The sequence below is a fragment of the Molothrus aeneus genome, chromosome 1 (genome assembly GCF_037042795.1).
Source record: "Molothrus aeneus isolate 106 chromosome 1, BPBGC_Maene_1.0, whole genome shotgun sequence".
Lineage (NCBI taxonomy): Eukaryota > Metazoa > Chordata > Aves > Passeriformes > Icteridae > Molothrus > Molothrus aeneus.
This window is the reverse complement of record NC_089646.1, coordinates 101,848,945-101,868,106: the sequence shown is the minus strand read 5'-3', so window position 1 is coordinate 101,868,106 and position 19,162 is coordinate 101,848,945. Positions and strand designations below refer to the sequence as shown.

Here is a 19,162-nt window from a genome sequence, read left to right as displayed (position 1 = left end):
TACATCCCAATCTATAGTGGTATTTCTGTTCCCTTAACACTGCAGCAGATTGGCAGTTCACAGCCCCTGCTCCGTTTTAAACCAGATTGAGATAGAGCCTTTAAAAGTAATGAGGTAAGACATTTATCCGCTGAGCCCTGGTCAGATTTAGAGAGCTGGTGCAATTATGTGTTATTTTAATCTTTCCAACATTACTTGTGAGTCAACTGGCACAAAGCCTGGCTCAGTTTTATAAGGACAGTCTCTATTTAATTTCTCTGTGCGTTGGAGTTATGAGTAGTCCAGTGCAGGAGTTTTGGAGTGTTTGTACCTAACAGAGCAGATCATCAGCTGGTACACATATCAGTGTTGCTTAGATTACTTGTGAACCTGGCCCAAAAGATAAATTCTGCATTATGCTTTAGCTATTCTTCTCCTCCCTCAATGTTATTTGTGAATGCTGTGCTAAGTGGACATGATACCATGTTACAGGGTCTGCAGTCTCTGCTCTGTAAAAAAATGCCATCTCATCAACAGTACCTAATTTATTGCTTGTTGTTGATTAACATGCAGGTCCACTGGGTACTGCTTGATGGCCTTGGGGTTCAAGCAGAAACTAAATTGTGGGTGAGAAGTGAGGGAAAAAATGGTCCAGCAGTGCTGAAGGCTCTAACCAGGCTGAATTTACCTTGCTGCTTAGATTGCAGCAGCCTAGGTGTGCTGGGAAGCGCTGCAGAGTCAGCTGTCTCTCTGCTGGATTGCAAGATGAGGTGAATGCACCCTTACTTTGTATGCATTCCTTGCCAGTAAGAGACAAAAGCTGGAGGGGAGGTAGGGAAAGGGAGAGATAGCAGGTAGAATGATGGGATGTATTCATGCTGATGTGGAGACAAAGCAGGGCATAAGAGGGATCATGAGGTGTAGTTGTAGTAGTAGTAGTAGTAGAGATAGTCTGGTTTCACATGCCGTGAGTTGTGGTTTCTCTGGAAGTCACAATTTCACAAGGTCACTGGAGGTGAGAAGATGAGGTTGGAGTCCTTTGCAGGTCACACAAGGACAGATGAGCCAAAAGCTGGAGAAACACAGCTATGCATGTGTCAGATAAGTGTGTTTGCAGTGTTGTTGACATTGCTAAAAAAAAAATTATTCACTGAAGATGTGTTCAAATAACTACCACAAGCGGTGCCTCCTTAGGAACATTTAATGTGTGCAAGGAATGTATTATAGGCGTGCCAGTGGAAAGCTAGCTTTATATATCAGGACAAAAGTGACCCCAAAGCCATGTAGCTTCTCCCCAGTCCACCCTGACTCTGCATCTTGTCTATCTAAGGGCTGACAGTTACAGGGAGCGTTTTCCTCTCTGGTCCTGGAGCATTGCCTGAGACCCAGTTAGACAGTATTCATTCTCTGATGTAGCTTCCTGCAACCATATGCTCATTCTCTGCAATATCTTTGACTATTCTCTATCATTGGATCAACAGAAAGGCTTTCTCCCATCTATGTTCATATTTATTGCTTAATTCAGTGCTCACTTCTGCTTTGGCGTGCCGTGCAATTCCCTTGGCTCCCATTTCTCACTGCAGTAGATGGCATATATGTTGATTATCTTTAATGTATTTTGCATGCTGAAATACCTTTAGGAATTGTACATGTCTCTGAAAGCACTCTTTCTTTAAAGCCACCTTTGGTGTTTATCATAATCTTTTGAAGAATTTCTAACATTTATCATGTTTAGTGCTCTTTTTTCGGGTTTTTTTCACCAATACCTGTTTTGATCACCTGTGATATTTTCAACAGGACTTCTTGGGTATATAGTTTGTTCTATCTAAATAAAATTTTTATTTCCTTAAGAAAGAAACCTTACAGTTTTAACTGGAAAAATTTTTTGCCTCCTACTGACCATGTAATTTCAAGTTGTTTTATTAAATACATATGAGAGGGACTTTCCTCTCTTGTCACTAAATAATATTTCTCAATGCATCTTACTGTGAAAATAATCCTCTCCTCTCCTCTCCTCTCCTCTCCTCTCCTCTCCTCTCCTCTCCTCTCCTCTCCTCTCCTCTCCTCTCCTCTCCTCTCCTCTCCTCTCCTCTCCTCTCCTCTCCTCTCCTCTCCTCTCCTCTCCTCTCCTCTCCTCTCCTCTCCTCTCCTCTCCTCTCCTCTCCTCTCCTCTCCTCTCCTCTCCTCTCCTCTCCTCTCCTCTCCTCTCCTCTCCTCTCCTCTCCTCTCCTCTCCTCTCCTCTCCTCTCCTCTCCTCTCCTCTCCTCTCCTCTCCTCTCCTCTCCTCTCCTCTCCTCTCCTCTCCTCTCCTCTCTCCCTGTGAATTGCTGCTGATGCACTTCCCTCCCCAGTCCCAGGTGCTTCTGGATTCCCATTCCATGACACACTTTCAGAAGCTTTTTCATAATCTATCAAAACAGCATCTAGGCCCTTGTTCTGTTCTAGTATCTGCCAAATGCTCGCCATCAAAAAAATATTCTGATTTTCACTTATTGTTTCATTAAGGAGCTGTCAGATAACTGGTGAGTCACTTGCAGGTTTTTAGGATGCCACCTCCTTCTTTCCCTTTTTCTTTTTCTTTTTTTCATAAATGTGCTCCATCCAGCCAGCCTTTTGCTGCATTTCCTGTGTTTTGAGCTAAGATATGAGTTGATAAGGATATTTAATGGATGCTTGTGAATTTTGTCCAATTCTGATGTCTTCCAGTTAGACATCATTCTTCTCTGAATGTCTTCATCAGTATCCTGGCATTCACTTTGCTTACTCATGCCACTTCCTTTTTTGCTTTCAGTTCTCTTAGCCAAAAGATAATATAGTTCTTTCCTTTCCCATAGCACTTTCAAAATTTTTCAGATTTTACTCATTTATCACTGTTCATCATCTGCTACTTTTCCCTGAAATACTGTCATTGGTTCTTTTGAAGATACTTCTTTCACTGGCTAATAATGTTTTCTCACTGAATGCTTTTTAACTTCACTGCCTGCAGCAAGGTTTTTTGTGTGTCAGTCTTCTCTATCTGATGAAGCACTGTGGTTCATTGATTTTTTCCATGATTACACTCACCTACTTTTTCAGTTTTCATTTTTCAAATCTTCCCTTTCTGTCCTTTTTACTATGAACATTTCCACTGGTTTTGCACCACCCTCTGATACCTTTTTCTGTGGCGTTCTCCATGAGAGCTGCAGAGTTTTCCTACTGCTGTGAACAATTCTTTGTAGCATATCCTGGGATGTTTGTGAGAACTGCCCCTTCTAGGAATTTGCTAGGATTTTCTGTGACTTAACAAAGCTGCTTCCTCCTTACAGCTCTGGAAGCAAAGGCAGTGTGCCCTCACAGATTTGATAAGAACACTTATCCCTGCCAAGGCTTGCTTGCTTTTTCCTCATGTTGTCTGGGTTATTAACATTGCCATTTGAGTCAGCAGGCTGCCAGGACAGAAAAAAAATGACTCCATCACTAACAAATTACCTCAGCAACATCCCTGCAGCTGTCATTTCTCCCTTCCTAATATCCTAATGCACCTCATGAGAAATATCGATGTGTATTAAGAATTTTTCTCAATCAATCAACCAGAAGGCATTCAGAACACTTTTTTTCCAAAGTTTCCTTTCCTTTGCAGCAGTGCAAAGGCCTTACCAATTCTCTTCTGAGCATCTACAAATCAGAACTTTTCTCAAAGGCTTGACAATAGCAAGCAGATTTTCTTTGAGAACTCAACATCTCTACTCGACATCTAATTCACCCCAAACTTCATTTCTTTGGAGCCACCAGGGCATCTTTAGGGAACTTCTTCCTTATACTTTCTCAGGAAAGATACTTCACAAAAGGATGATCTATGTCTAGTCTAAGTGTAAACAACTAGGAAATCATGCTTGGCAAGTGTTGGGTGCCTTTATGTTCAGTGATCATTAATTCCCCTGCCAGCAGTAGAGTAATCCTGTCTCTGAAAGCTCCCTACCTGGGGGAAGAACAAACCATTTCTGCTACTTACTGAAGAAAAGCACTGAGATGGCAGAGGACCAGCTCCTGTTCCCCTGAGGAGAACAAGTTGGTTGCTTGTTTGCAGCTGCTAAATGTGTATTTTCCCATGTCCTTTGTCTGGGTTTGGCGTGGTGAGCCAGGGTGGAGAACGAGGCAGGGCTGTGGCAGCACTGGTACTGCTGGGGATGGGCAGCCCTGTCAGAGCAGACAATGGGAGGGGAGGAATAAGGTCAGGGGCAGCAGCTGCTGGAAGATTTAGTGTGAGTGCTGTGAAATGGGTTAGCAAGAAGTGAATGAGAATTGTGTAACTGGGAAGAACGGGGTGTACTGGAGAGAAATTTGCTGGTTGTGCATTGGCCGTACTGAGCAGGTGACAGTCTTTCTTATGGCCACTGAAAGCAGAAGGACCAGAGGGGCAGCAACCAGAGGTGTTCCTTTCTGTCTGCAAGGACCTCTGCTGTAGCAGCAGTCTCCCATGTGACACTGAAGTTTTCTTGGCCAGTTCCTAACTTCAGTTGAAGTGCTTCAAGCCCTTCAGGTTGTTGGGACTGTCAGAGAGCCAAGTGCTTTTCCCTGGGCATCTCCACTCGGGAAACCACTTCCAGCTGACAGAGGGCCATGGCTGCAGCTTGCATTCACTGGTGTTTTTACAAATAAGGGTAGAGGCAAAAGGCAAGAAATCCTATTTCCATTCATTTCTGCTGAAGAGGAAGAAGTCCAAGTCCTCTGGCCCATAGTAATGCCTCCAATATGTCTCTTCAGGACACAGACTGGGATGAGAACCAGCACCTACTGTAAATGGGCTTTCCCAGGTTACCTGTGGGCTTTTTAGGACAGTGACTTCTATAAATGCTCTTTCATCCAAGAGCTTTTCTTGCTTTGGGTGGTGTAATGCCTAAGCTTATTCTCTGCTCCTCCCCTGCAGCACCTTATTTTTGAGGTACTGTTCAAGAACTTTTAACAGTCAAAGAAAATTTTCTGTTAAAATATTTGTATAACAGAGTGAAAACCTACATTCAGAACCTTATAAAAATGATAGACATATACAAGATAAGTTGAAAAGTCTTTCAGACATATTATTTTGAGACAAGTTTTTTTCCAAAGTGCAAGTGCAGTACTGTTTAACATCAATAGAGATGGATTGCATTTTGCTCATAGAAGAATTCAGCTCTATAAGCATAACATAGCAAAATGAAATCTGGAGCCTGCTGTGTGTGAAATCTGGAGCTGAGTGTGACAGTGATTTTCATTGCCATAAACAATGGCAATGTTCATGTAAGTAGGGCAAAACACATGCTGCATGTGTGTAAAGTGTGATTATCCCAAGCTGAAATCACATTTCCCTCTTTTTGCTCTGATGTAAATACAGATCTGGTGCAAAGTGGTACACAAGTGCTAAAGAAATTATTTTTGGTGAAAACACACTTGTTTGCATAAAACATTACCCTATGTTTTCATTAGCTAGGAATTTATACATATTTATTGAAGTGGCACGTAATGTTTTTCAGACATTTTTCAAAGGAAATTTACTCACAGAAGTAGGGATATACTGTGATAATTCCTTGATTTTTGTAATACATTTCCTTTTTTAGCTACCAGTGAGTTTACCTGAAAGGAAATTTATGAGAAACAGGACAGGATTCAAGTAACACTAAAAGAACTAAGCAAGAACAATATGTTGACTCAATAACCCTGTCTAGAATTTAGTGCTAGTGACAGTTTTAAGTAATGAAGTCTGATGCAATAATCATAACTAAACCCATTAACTGAATGAAAGTTTTACTGCAGCACCATTTTGTCTCCAATATCTTTTTTTTCACTGTGATAAATAATAAATTGGTACCTACCCACAGTGAATGATTTATACTTGTTATGGCATTTCAGGAACTGTATAGAGAGTGAAATGGTCTCCTCCTTCTTAGTAGGAGGCCATGCATGGGAATGGATCTCTCTGGACTCAAAAAACTCAGTAGTTAGGAAGCAAACTCAGTAGCATTTTTTTTAAGTTATTGTATTATACATCTTCTAATGCACTGTCCACATTTCTTTTTAGAAATTTAAAAATATCTTTTAACCAAAGGACCCCTCACATTTTCCAAATATTTTTCTTATGTTATAAATGCCCTCTCTGAGCACTATCTGCATCTTAAATTAAGAATTATTATTTAACAAATAAGTTGCCACCAAGCTCTGATTAGTCTTTATTTTCTAGGTATTTGCTATTTGTCCAGGCTGGCCAGCAATCATCTGACACTACTTCCAAATCCTATTATAATTTTTGAAGTGAGTGATTTTGAGATAAAGTAACGGTGATTCTGCTGCTCAGATCCAGAGATTTGTCTCATGCAAAACCCCCACTCTTCTGTTACTAAGCCTGAGTTCCTCATTCCAGGCATGGGCTTCTGCTGACTCACCCCCTTCATTACTCCCAAATACTTTAGAGAACCACAACTGGCCTTTGCATATGGAGAAATTATGTTTAGGTGATGGCATTTACAGCAGGAAAAATGACCTACCATAGCTGCATAACTGTCTAGATACCAGTTAGTAATAAGGAAACCTTCTTTGTATGATAAATTAAATTTCTCTTTGCTCCATTGATAATTAATGTTTCTTACTACGTAGCAGAAGTTTTTTGGTAACTTTTTCAATAGCAGAGACTGGCATGGAGAAGTTCAAATAGTGTATCAGTCTCCCCATCCTCCACCCAGTTACCAAAAATAATCCTGCTGTCTGTCACATGGGCTTCAGCAGTGACAGTGCAAACAAACTGTAGTCTCTGTGACATTTTCATTTGAAAAATACCTTCTTTTCTTTTTATTCCTTCCCTTAATATATCCTAACATAATTAAAGGTTTTCTTCAGCAAACCCTTGCAAAATATTGGTAGCAAATCCTTCAAGTGCTGTTCTGGGGGGAAAAAGAAGTGCATGCTCTCCATATTCTAAATTGTGTTTCAACTGGGGCAAAAGTCCTAGGTGAAGACAGTACCCTTTGTTTTCCTTGCCAAGGTGTGGGCAAGACTTTGTTTCAGGAGGAGTAAAATGTCACAGCATGCTGCTGTTTCTGTGAACAGAAGCTGTGATTTAAAGCTAAAGTATCCACAGCTAAATTCATGCTGAAGTTGATTGGGATATCCCTTGCCATTCTGCTCTCCGGTGAAACTAATTCAGATCAGCAGCCATCTGACAACTGTTCCTGTGGGAGGTGTCATGCAGTGTTTGGGGTGGAGGTGGATACCAGGGCATTGTAGTTCCAGAGCTATCTCATGCCCTGCCCTCCCTGCTTTCCTCCTCAGAGGAGCCTGCACAGATCCCGAGTGAATGTAGCCTTGTGCATATCAGGGAGCTCCAGCTGAAGGAGAAACGGTGTGCAAACCTGTAAGGAAGCTCCCTGCATTTGGTGTTCAGTGCAGAGCTGGCATCAGTGGGCAGCTCAGTGCCACCACTCCTGGGAGGCCCAGCTTCCCTGCCCTTTGGCTGGCTCCCGGTGAGCCGCCGCCAACTGTTTTCATCTCACATCACCGGTAATTTCATCCCAGCATCTGGAGCTCTGCGTAGCAGGATGGAAAAGAGGGAGAGGCAGTCTGTCAGGGTGAGAAGAGGAGCTTTGTGAGATGCATAGATTCTAAACAAATTTTGCAGATTGCCTGTGGTTTTTGTTGTGATGATGCTGCACTTAAGAATATGTGTCACACCGGGGCTTGTCATCCATGGGGACGGTATTTTCCGGAAATGCTTAGCAAGGTGAAAAAAAGTCCGGGCTATTGATTTTTGTCCTTCTTTGAAAAGGTTGCTTGATTGTTTTTCTTCTAAAATTAATTATTTAGGCTTGCTTCTCCAGCTCTATTTTTAAAAGGAGAACGTAACTTATGGCAGAGATAACTTATGAATTATTAACACTGCACTACTCAAGCTGTCAGAGGATGAATGAGGGGCAGAGATCTGACAATCTTGGCAAGCTTTCCACTGCCACATGCCGTGGCACTGGACTTTCCTCCTTCTCCATGCCTGGCACTGTGCAGGTAAGCCTGGCTCCACTGCCCAAAACCTTGCTGGCTGAAAAGCAGCCCAGCTCGGCAGAGTGCCGCACATTGCCTGGATCTGTCAAGAAGTTCTCCATTCCTCTGAAAGGGAAAAATGGAGTCAGCTGGTGCAAGTAGGTCAGGAAAAGGTTTTAAGTGGTAAAGAGGTGGAATTACGCAGTTGCAACTCTTCAAGCAATTTGTAATCAGCGCATTTTGGTGCTCTCGGTAAATAACCTATTTCTTCAGGCCCCAGATGAGGATATTTTCACCTATATTGCTCTTTTTGCAAACCCAATCCATGCCAAAGCCATGGTGTGTGCAGTATTTCAGCCTCTTTCTCATCCCTACAGGAGTGATCCCCACACCCCCATTGGTTTTGCCAGCAGTTATATCAGCTGGGAGCTCACTGCAAGGTTAAGATGTTTTTTCACCCTGTTCCTTCACTCAGCCTGCTGAAAAATGCCTGGTGAGGAGACAGTATCTGTTCTGTGGGAGGAGGCATGGCAAAACCTTCACTTGATTTGGGTTTGGGTTTTATGTGCCTTGGTATGAGAAAGCCTGAATTTTTTTTAAATGCCCATCATGGTGGTTCATTCATTCTAGAAAATGACACAGTCTGCCCTTTGTGGGTACACTACTTGTGATTTCTCTGTTTCCTTTTCTCTTTACTCTGTATTTTGTTGCAAGATGGAAGCATTAGCCAAAATAAATACAAAGATTACAAGATATTCCTACCCAAATTTTAGGTCTTGCTCCCTCAATAGTAGCCAGAGCTGGGGAGGGGAAGCTGTGCTGATATTTAGGGACATCAGCATAATGCCTACGTGGGCAGAAGAAGCACAACGATCCATCTGAGACTGACAGATGGACGTATTGGTCTATTTAAGGCTCTTTCTCAGGGATCACTCCAAAATAGTTACAGCCCAATCTCTTCAGCGTGCTCTTGCCTCAGTGAGCTGTGCCAAGAGAAAGTGGGTCTTGTGCAGAGATTGGCGAAGGCAGCTCACCTCATTGTCACTGCGTGCGGAGCTCAGGATAAATTCCCATCCTGAGTTCAGTGGTGTCAAAACAAAAGACTTTGAAGGGATGGAGGAGGGAATAAAGTTATTAAAATTATATGATAAAACAGTTCTAAAGCAGATGTAAATCTGCAAACCTTTAAATTGTTTTCCTTGTTAATGTTTTTCATATATTTTTCTATAAAAAATAATTAGTGGTTTGTTTTTTCATCTCTTCTTTCAGTTTTCAAGAGTCTGGTCCTTCACAGAATAGAGGGATTTTTAAATCCCATCTAGTCCAACCCACCTTCAATGAACAGGGACATCTTCAACTAGATCAGGTTGTTCAGAGCCCCAGTCTGACCTTGAATGTTTCTAGGAATGGGCATCTACCATCTCTGTGGGTGGCCTGGTTTAGGGCAAATTTGGGAGGAAACCTCTGAATGGGGTCCCTCTAGAAAGCAAATTCCAGCAGTCCCTCCCCCCCACCACTTTGGGAAACATTTCATTGGAGAAAATGCATAGGTCATCATTCTTGCCATGTTATAATCTGGGCTAACCCTTCCCTTGCCCACTTATGGAGTCAGTAGAAGACCATCAGGTTGCTCAGGCAGGACATGCTCTTGGTGAAGCCATGCTGGATGTCTCAAATCACTTCCCTGTCCTCCGTGTGCCTTAGCTTCTGGGAGGATCTGTTCCATGGTCTTCCCAGGCACACAGGTGAGGCTGACAGCTTGGTCATTCCCAAAGTCCTCCTTTCTTTAGGAATCCTTCTGCTTTTCCATTGCATACTTATGTGTCTTTTGTGATTAATTTACTGATTTGTTGATTATTCCCAAACCAGAAGTTGTAGCGCATACTGCCACAGGTATCATAAACTATGGGCAATTATAGGGGAGGGTTCCCATAACAGTTTGAGGGGGAACTGAAATATAGGTCCTACATTACTTATAAGGATGTGAAAGGGTGGGAATCACTTGTTGGAAGGAGCTTCCTTGACCATTGTATTAAAACCACTAACTGTTGTACCTTGACCATCATGAATCAAAATTATAGAATGATAGCTACTATGTTCTCCACTGTTGTGGTGAGCTGTCAGGGTATGTGACTACAGTTTCTGGATTACCTTCCCAAGAGAAAGGAAAAATAAATTAGGGTTGGTTTCCTTAAAAAAAGAATAAAAATCCCTTTTGGTGTCCTCCATCTCCTCTGATGGCAAACAGATCAGATTTCCTCTCTCCCCTTCTACAGGTTCCTCCTTGGTGGGATTCTCTCACCTTCTGTTCCTTCCTTTTCTTCTTCACCTTAGGTTCTTCCTCAGCATTTTTCAGATATGGATGCTGAGTTGAACACGAAATTTTCCAGTATATGCAAACCAGCCCTTGAGGTTCGGGGCAGCTGAGATGTGCAGGACTTCAGACACACCTTGGGACAGCAGTCTCTGGTGCTGAGGGCTGAGCTACACTATTTGGAAAGTTACTTTACAGCTGCTGCCAAAAGCTGCTCCCCTAGGTCAGGACTTCAGGCAAGGAAAAAATCTTTAAACAAGAAGCTTTTTCTGCTATTTGTGGCTCCACCTGCTCTCAATCTCCCCGAAAATACTGTGAGAACATTCCCGTGGTGGGATAACTTGTCACTACCATTCTGGGCCTGACTGTAGTAAGTGCAAAAAACCAAACAAAATGGAAAACAATATGTCAGTGAATGTTAAAGTCAGGGTGGTTTTTATCCTACAGTGTTGATTTCACTCTGGGGTGAAGTTTTGCATCTGTTCAGTTTTGTTTGAATGAATAGTCCACCAGTTCACACAGCCATAGAGGAGACTGTAATTTAAATAACACAAATTCAGAGATGTCTCTTGCTTCTCTTGGACACAACTCTTACAAAAATAACCATATGTAAGAAATTGTGTATTCTTTTGGGGGGAGAATGTAAAAAATAGAAAGAGTTCTTGTGGTTCTGCACAGGAAGATGAGCCATTGGCCCTCCTGCTGCTGCCTTTCATTGAACATGGTTTTGTGCTCTCAGCCTGTTGGAAAAACCAGAAACATTGCATGAATTGCTGTCCTTCTGATTTGGTATGAATAAACACCGTGGACAACTTCAGCATTGTTGTTTCTGTGCTACAAGATGGTCAGGAGAAAATTTGACAGTAATTTTCTTAGTCAAAGGGAAGGAAGAGGGAGCCTTTGGGGGTTGAGCAATTTGGATATGGACATTTCACACATGCTTTGTGTCTTCACGGATGCTTTCCTTAAAAGTAAGAGGAAGAGGAAGGCTTTGGACACAATAAACCACAGGTATCCACAATGTAATGCTCCACAAGAAGTACCACACCTCTTCAAAGAGTCTGGTACTGAAAGAAAGATTTTTGTCATGCTACTACATCATTTTTCACTGTGAATACAAATCAAGAGAGAGGGATAAAAGAAAGCCTTTATGAAGGCTTCAGTTTCCTCAGCCAACCAGCATGTAATTCTCAGTGTATAAAGAGTGACAGTGCTTTCCAGGATTCCATAAAACCAGTTACTAATAAAGGCATTTTCACAACTAAACCTGACAGTCTGTTAACTGGTTTTAAATGGGGGTGTTGATTGGATTCTGGCACCCTTACTCTAGGTCATCAGCAGACACAATTGAAGGAGACAAGACCACTAATTAAATGCATCGGTTCTTCTATGTTATAATCTGGGCTTTAAAATCTAAGCCATCTTTTCTTCCCTTTCCTGGTCTGCAACTGATTTAGTTTCTCACTTGGACCCTCTAGCTCTTGCTCTGAGCTCCTGGAGATGGGTTTTTCTTGGCAGCTCAGAGAGGAGAAGGGGAAGAATATGAGATTTCCTCTTGGGCATTCAGGAGAGGAAATAGCTTGGATAAATCGCCCACCACCAAAGGCTCATTTTACCTCTGTTTCATATGAAGACCTGCTGGGTGAGGAGGATGTAGCAGTAACCACTTGGAACCTTGTGACGGGAAATGAGGAATAGAAAGCCTTGGGATAATGTTGATTTAGCTTTAATTTTCTATTCAGGGGCTTCTTGTATTGCAAGAATCTACTGCTCATACCTGATTATCCATAATCAAGACATTTCAAACAAAGCCATTAACAGAAATATTTCTAGTCTACCTCTGAAATTCATAACAAAGGTTTAAACCTTAAACCAGATTGGCAGGTTGACATTTCCAAGAATTGTTTTTGCCATGTAAAACTGCTAGCATAAAAGAGACTCGGCATCATTAAGGATTTATTGAGCTTCTATTTTCTCCATTAAAGTACTGACTATTATTTTCAAATGAAAGATGTACCACAATGAAATCATTAGTGACTGTGCATTTGGGGATTTTTTTGACAGCACTCCTAACTATTGTAGCCAGGTAGTCACTCTCTCCCAGTATGATACTGCATGGATAGCAGTGACAATTTATCTTTTCCTCTGTGATAGGAGATGGAGAGTTTGACCAGAACTGAGCAGATATCAAAATGTCATCATGATCATAGCTACCTGTGTTTCTTTTTTTTTTTTTTTTTTTTTAACCTCATGGGGTAATAACTTTGGCTTTTTACTTTGTTTTCATTCTTTATTTAGACTTTTTTTAATCATGGCTGAGCGTGTGTTACAAACACAGCCTTGGGGAGTGAGATGATGAAACAAAAAGTAAAATATCCCATTACTGCCCAGGTAGGGAAAAATATGTCCATGTTAAGCTTTCTAGGAGTTTAGAATTCAGTTCATAGGAATTTTTAAAGATAGGAGAAACTGATGACAATACTTACGTATTTACAAGGGATTGGAGGTAGGGAAATTGGACCTTGAGAGGAGTCAAAGCTCTGATTTCTGTGTGTAGTTTTGAAAGAGAAGCTGGCTATGTGGTGAGGCCACAAGTCAAGCCTTCACAGGTAACAGTGGCTATCTCCAGAGGTAGACTTCCAGGCAAAGAGATTTTTTTCTGTCTCAAATTGTTGATTATTTTTGCAGACCTAATTAATCCTTTAGACTAATATGTATACATCAAAGTACCCAATATTTTGGCTTGATGTCCTACAGCAAACAAGTGCCTGAGGTTTAATGAAGTGTTTTGGCTGCAGCCAAATAAAATTTGAAGGCTTCAGTGTCTGGCAACTGTGGATACTCTCAAAAGTTAGCTAAAACATCCTTTTATTAGAGTCTTGTGGTGGAGTGCCTACTCCTGCCCACACGGTGTGGGATCCAGCAACCACACAATCCCTTTTCCCCTAATGTGGTAGCATTTTGTCTGCTCCAGACTGTCAGTTCAGCACTGTGGCAACAGGCAATGAACTGAAGTCTGGACTAGGTGAAGTTGAGCAGTGTAAAGTTTAAAAGGTATTTCTGTTTTGCAAATGGTGTTTAAATCAGCCTCTGGGGTTTGCTGTTTGGTCAATCAAACCTTCAAGGTAAATCTGTTTAATCTAACTTTTGATTGCCAGTGCTGAAATCTCAGCATGGAATGAAGTTTGTTTGTAAACAGCAGTAACAAAAATGTTCTGCTGACAGTCTGTATTCCTTGGCATGGGTTGGCTGCTCTCTGCTATGATAAGCAGAGGTAGCCTCTTGCAACTGCACATCTGAGGACACCAGCCAACCCATCATCTTCTGCCTTTGGTAGGGTATAATTCATTCATCTTCCAGGAGGAATAGAAAAGAAAATATCTCCTTTCCTTTCTTTGCCAAGCTACATGTACAAATATTCCTCCTGCAGAGCAGTCACCTGATCTGCTGTGCACCTGGGACAGCTGCTTGTCTACTTACAGAAACACCAGCTGCAGGTGGCCGTCTCTCTTCTGCTCTTCTTTGGAGTGTTTGCTGGATGAGGGACGCTGGAGCTAAAGACTCAAAGTGAAAATTCACCTGTGGCAGTGAAAGTATGTCTTAATTCTCAGAGGATTTAATAGTTATCTGAGATTGTGTGCATGCTCTGTATTTTGTCTCACAATTGTCAGCAGAGTTTTCAAGAAAGAGAAGCAGAAGGAGGAAGGAAATCATAATGCCCCGATTTTTAGAGAGTGATGATACAAAGGCTAGAATTGTGGAAAGAGAACAGCTCTTTCAGATATAAAGCATGATAAATTGCTTCAGCATAATGATGCTCATCAGAAGCAAGTGAGTAGCAGAAAAAGAATGTAATTTCAATTATGCCATAAATTCACTTTTGGCTGGCACAAACAGCTATCAGAGGGCAGACAGAATTTTCTTTCTAATCTTAATGAAGTACAAGCACTCTGATTTTAATTTGCAATGGGGGTTTCTTTGGTGCAGCAGAGGTTGGAAAACACTGTCCCTCTTTTTTATTTTGCATGAAGTCTATTTGCTTGGAAGCATTCCTCTGTTTATATTATTAATTCCCTGGTTTTTTACCATGTGGATTTCCTGTGATGATCTCATTATGTTTACAGCATTTCTTGCAGTGTTGTAAACAGTGACTGATGCCTTGTTTTCATGTTTGGGTGTGGCAGGGAGTAGCCACATGCAAACTGTTGGTGAGCCACGTCCAGGGAGCCCTATCTGATGTCAGCCTGAGACTCCTTTCAGGCAAGGCAGATTCGCTGCTAATGCCATCGAGCTTGAGGACTGTTTCCACCGAGTTACAGGGGGATTTAAACAGTAGTGAGGAAAGATAAATAAAGAAAAACCATGCTAAAAACTGATTTAAAGTATAATTGGTTACTATTACAGATACAAGAAAGAAAACAGTCTTTGAGAAAAAAATTCATGAATGTGCAGTGCTGTTGTATATACAAGGATTTTGAGTAATCTCAAACAAATTTTTAGCCAGTATAACTGCTTCAAGTACTAGTAGCTCTTTCATAATCACAAAAATGAAAAGAAGGAATTTCAGAGAGTTTACTGACATTCAGTAATGTCTGGGGCTATCTAAATGTTTTTAGATAGAAACCCTCACTGTAATTTCAGGAAATTATATCATGAAGTTATCTTTTCTGTGTGATTTACTCCAGGTCTACTGGAGAAGGCGAGGCACAGGATAGTTTAAAACATATAGTACATTTTGTCTGTTTATTCCTGATTTCCTGAGTAGGGATGGCCATTGGGCTTCAAGGCCTAACTTCTGTGCAATGGATTCTTATTCTTTAACTGCTATTACAGTAGTATCTTCAGGGATATGTTTGAAAGCAGCTTTGTACTTTATTTTGGTTTTCTGATTAGAATTGTAATATATGTGTGTGCCTAAAGAGTTAGTGTCTGTGATGGGTATCCTTTCACTGGCTGCCCTCCAAATCACAGCTCTTGACAGCGATCTTTAAACCCCCATCATTTCTCCTTGGTGTTTACTGTAGGAAAAGTGTTTTGGCTGCTGACTTTGCTTCCCCAGTCTAAGACAAAGTGACTTTTCTACTGGCACAGAGAGTTGCCGGAGGCAGAAGCTATTACAGAATAACTTGTTGGGTAGACAGCGTAAACAAGTCACCAGTCTGTGAATCTCACTGCTACATGATTATCACTGAAGGGCAAGGATTTAGGAAGACTCAAAGGAGACTAGGCATGCATCTGTATAAAGTGAGCAACCAGACCTGTCATACAAGTACAAATATTACCACCAGTTTTAGGAATGAAGGCAACACTTGATTTAGAAATTAAGAATGCATTTAATTTGAGATTTACCTGGGGTCCCATTAGCTTGAAGAGATTTCCTGCAGAACCTTCTTCTTTCAGGCACTGTCAATGATCATCCCCAGCTTGCTTCCCAAAGGGAACATGCAGGTATTGCCAGTCTGACATACATAACCTTGCAAAAAGCATACTCATTGAAGTTGAGAAGCTTCACAGCCCCAAATCCCTAACAGAAGGGATTATATTTGAATCAGCCCTAAATTGAAACTCCAGTTTCATATTCTTCCTTCCTTTGAGCTATTAGAAATCCTCATTCAAATGTCAAATGTCCATTTCTCTATGTGTTTTGGCTTTTCATTTTTTTTATTCTCAATATAGCTTCCAGACATGGGTGGCTTTTCTTAGTTGATGCCTATCTTCTCCTCAGGAACTTTAATTAAAAATAGTCCATTGTAATAATGCAGTTGCTTGTGCAATTTTTCTCTGACAAAATAAATTACAGTAGGCTATATCATCTTGCTGCTTACTTATGGAATTTTTTTTAATTGAAATTGCCAGATCAACATCTACTCAGTAATTCAACTGAGAGGCCTTTACTTTTAATATTTTCTCCCAAAGGCAAGTGCAGGAAAGAAAATATTACAGATTTTCTAAGAAACCTGAGAGTCCAGTTTTTAGATGGTGCATGATTTTGAAAAGTCTTTTTAGCAAGGTTTACAGTGCCATCATGGATGAGTAAACTTAATCCTGCCTGTAATAAAATAGGATTTAGTGGTGCAAAGTTGGAGCACCAGGATTTGTGTGGGTAGGTATCTGAGAGGAACAGCTGCATAACAGATCTGTAGTCACTTGTGGGCTGCAGCGTTGTTGGGGGATTTGGGCTCTGGGCTGGTGCAGGGGAAGAGCTGCCACTCCATGCCAGACTCAGGCAGCCTCCTTCTCCAGGGCACGGAGGGAGGGACACGGTGGGGCAGAGCTCAGCACAGCCCATTGGGCATGGCTTTTTGTGCTGTGATTGGAGAAGGTGAATCCAGCAAGGGTCAAGCTCCATGCAGGAATTTGTGTAGTCCTTTTCTTTGTTCACTGAAACATATTTAAAAATGTCCTCTGAGATTTCACATCCTTGGGACAGGAGTTATATAAAATCTATTGGTCCCTCTTTTACATTTATCAATACATTTTAGAAAAAACTGGAGCAGTAAGTATGACCAGGGCATAGGAGTTGTTCTCACACAGGTGGGAATTGGAAGGAAGGAAGGAATTCTACAGACCAAGTGCTGAATTGGAAGGAAGGAATTTGACAGACCAGGTGCTGTGTGTGCAGGTTGGTGCCGCTGCTGAGATGAGGAAAAGGACTAATCCCATGCCACCTCAGCACTACTGGGAAAGTTCAACCCAGGAGATTTTTTTAAAACTTATTTTATAGCATTCAGGAGATGCAGCTGACCTACTTTCCCACCTCTCAGTGCCTGTACACATGCTCCTGCTCTTGCTGGGAGCCACAGTCCCTCACCCAGGTTCACTGGGATGGTGCCTGTGTGGGACTGCACACCTGCTGGGTTGGGAACAGGGATTTGGGAACCCTGTGGCCCAAAGCCACCCCTGAGCCCAAACTGTGTGGCACCCCTGGGAAGCAGCTATGCACCCATCCCTGCAAAGGCAGCATCCATCATGTCCTTCTTCTAATGCTGCCCTTCCTGAAGGATTGCTCTGTTAGCTAGCAGCATCAGGCTTGGAGCAGCATTGCTGTTTGCACCCAAACAGCCCCAAGCCCAGGCAGGAACCACTTCTCTTAGTACTAGATGGGGACTTGGGAACAATGGCATTCTTGAAATTAGCCTTGTGGCCATCTTTGGAGGTAGGACTGATTTAGAAGCCCTTGCACATGTCGTAGGATAGGTGATGCCATGAATGACCTGGAAGTTAAAATCTACCTGAGAAGAAAATATGTCCCTCCCATCACACACATCCATTTGAGTCTAGTCAGACAAAGGGGGTTTAATCTCTGATTTGCAAAGATTCATCAGGTTAGTGGAGAGATGCAATTTTGTTGTTCCTCGGGAATTTGCTATGCTTTGAGTGTGTACTTCTGACTCACATTCATTGTGTTCTGTGGGAATTGAACTGCTAGATGCAGAAGGTGATATGGGGAGTTCTTTACCAAAATGTTTAGAAAAGCAGAAAAATGGGAGGTTTGAACTTCCTTGGAGGCTATTCCTTTGAGCCAATATTCAAGGATATGGAATAGCAGGAAATTACTGATACCAACCGCGAGGCTCTTTTGATCCACTGCACAGACTCTGGCTGTGTGCAGAGAAGTTACATGTGGTCTTCTCTGGGTGAATACTGAGGTGTGTATTAGAGGCACACAGAAACTCCAGGGAGAATTGTCTGGAGCTGCTAACAAGCTTGTCTTTCTGGCATGCCCATCTCGTAGACCTTTGCAAACACACAGAGCATTCATCTAAGGATGCAGAGATGTGTATTCTAGCAAATCTGTTATAGGCTGCCGTGGATACTAAACAAGAAATTCTTGAACAACTGGAGGTGGGAGGTCTTCAACATTTTCCATCGTAAATGTTAATGTATGTAGCAGACAGAAGGAGTATTATATAAAAACTGAAGACTTTCACATTTTTCTGGTTCTGACCTATGGCAAGGAGGCTGACATTTGGATTATTTCCATGGTATTTTTGGAGGGAGAGTGAGGGAGAGTTGAAAGCAAAGACTTAGAAGATTTAAACTTGAAGCAATTTTTTTCCTCTGAAAGTCTGATTTTAAGTGAAAACCTGTTTAAAAGTAGAAAGGGGTGAAATCAAGAAGTGTCAAAGGAGAAACATTTTTTGATTATAATTAAAACTTCTAGTTAGAGGCAGGTATGTCCAAACTTTTCTGAAACATTTTTTCAATAAAAGACACCATTATTAAATGCCAAGTTTCATTACCTTGATTGTGAGGGTGTTATTATAATTTTATGAGGCCCAAAAATACTTCACAGAAAAGGCAGAAGACAAGTTCTCTGCTATGAAGAATGTACAGTTTAAAAGTGAGGCTTACATTAACTGTTTTAAAAGATAATGAGTAATTTTCTGAATCATTGGCTGTAGTATATCTGAAATTTTAGCACTGATAAACCCTCTAGTGTTTGCCTGAGACATGCAGTGGAGCATAAATATAATGTAAAAGACTTATGCCAGGAAGACAAACTTGTTTATGGGCATGCACTGAAAGAGATTGTAATAAGGTCTTACTGGGAAGCTCCTGCATAGACTTAGTCTGTGGGCAGGTCTCCTACATATGCATGAGTCAGGAGAAGATATTGCCACCTGTGAAAAGACAAGCAATGTTTGCAGTCGCTTCACTTTCAGTTTTCTCCTCTAACATGGCTGCAGCATTGTTCTCCTTAAGACTCTCTTAATTTAGTGATGATGATGTACCAAGAAGTTTCAAACGAAGAAGTTTCATGCTGGCCTCCTGCATAGTGGTAATGAGATCTAAAAAAGAAAAACCCTGGTTTTTGTCCTCTGTTCAGTTGCTTTTTACATTCTGGTAGAGGTTGTTCCAGACATTTTCCATTTGCACCTGGTACTC

The 19,162-nt window shown here is 41.5% G+C and overlaps 1 protein-coding gene across 3 annotated transcripts in view; it reads left to right on the top strand.

Annotated features, from left to right (window-relative positions):
- Positions 1 to 19,162, top strand: part of MTCL1 (microtubule crosslinking factor 1) — a 103,153-nt gene that overhangs the window by 13,922 nt on the left and 70,069 nt on the right. The window lies entirely within an intron of this gene.